The following is a 1,418-nucleotide window of genomic DNA, read 5'->3' as shown; positions in this document are numbered from 1 at the left end:
CCCGGCACAATACAAGCCATGGCAACTCTAAAAATCTCCAAAAAATACTGCCTTCAACGTCATTGACCTTATGATCTTACCTAGGGATAAACAAAAACCCTTACTAATCAAGCTAAAAATCTGGTTTCTCAACAGGGAATGCCTTGGAATCCAGAAAATATTTTTGTTGCTATGCTTGTTATGCTTGCTTCCCCCTAACCTCACCCTGCTCAAGCTGAATTAATTAATCATACTTATTGGACCTATATATATATAACCCCCTTTTTACTACAAGTATTTTAGACAATAGACTGATGGAACCCATCTTTCTTATAAAAACGTCTCAGAGCAACTGAGAGCTGGTGGTTGACTTTCTGTCTTACAAGCTTTCCCAGAAAGGATACAGCTGCAGTCAATTTAATGATGTGGAAGAGAACAGAACTGAGGCCTCCTCAGAAGGGACAAAATCAGATATGGAAACCAACCCCAAATGCCATCAATGACAATCCATCTTGGCACCTGGCAGATAGCCCTGTGGTGAATGGAGCCACTGGCCACAGCAGAAGCTTGGACGCCCAGAAAGTGATCCCCATGACAACAGTAAAGCAAACCCTGAGGGAGACAGACAACCAGTTTGAACTGAGGTACCAACAGACATTCAGCGACCCGACGTCCCAGCTCCACATCACCACAGGGACAGCATATCAGAGCTTTGAGCAGGTAATGTATGAACTCTTCTGGGCCGGGGTAAACTGGGGTCACATGGCCTTTTTTTCCTTCGGTGGGACACTATGCATAGAAAGCATAGACAATTAGATGCAAATATTGGTGAGTCAAATCACAACTTGGATGGCCACTTACCTAAATGACCACCTAGAGCCTTGGATCCAGGAGAATGGCGGCTGGGACTCTTTTGTGAAACTCTGTGAAAACAATACAGCAACCAAGAGCCAAAAGGGCCAGGAGCGCTCCAACCACTGGTCCCTGATGGGCATGACTTTGGCTGGTATAGCTCTGCTGGGCTCGCTTTTCAACTCATAGTAACTATTCCCTTCATTATAATCATTCATATTTTATGCAAGCTTGTGTTCCTCTTCCTTTTGTTATAGCTATAGAGAACTTACAGTTTAATAAGACTCTACGTTTTGTGACTTGTATAGATTACAAAATGTATACTTGTCTTAATTCCTCTGTTTCTTTGAAAAATGAATCCCTGGAAAGAGGGTCCCACGGCAGGACTTGCCTCTCGGCTACTCACTAAATCACTCCGGCGATCTAAACGATTCATTGGATGGTTAATTCTTGGCATTTGGGGATTAACAGCCATTTGCACTACTGCCGCTGTTGCAGGCATTGTTTTACAAACCTAAATTCAAACACAAAACTTTATTCAAAATTGGACCAAAGATGCTCATATTATATGGGCCACTCAGGCTCAG

General features: G+C 43.1%; 1 pseudogene; it reads left to right on the top strand.

Annotated features, from left to right (window-relative positions):
• Window positions 1-293: 293 nt before the first annotated feature.
• Window positions 294-1,059, top strand: LOC129627864 (bcl-2-like protein 1; annotated as a pseudogene).
• Window positions 1,060-1,418: the final 359 nt, after the last annotated feature.

Source organism: Bubalus kerabau, chromosome 15, assembly GCF_029407905.1.
Source record: "Bubalus kerabau isolate K-KA32 ecotype Philippines breed swamp buffalo chromosome 15, PCC_UOA_SB_1v2, whole genome shotgun sequence".
Taxonomy (NCBI): domain Eukaryota; kingdom Metazoa; phylum Chordata; class Mammalia; order Artiodactyla; family Bovidae; genus Bubalus; species Bubalus kerabau.
Note: the sequence above shows the minus strand (reverse complement) of the source record. Positions and strands in the feature narration are given on the sequence as shown.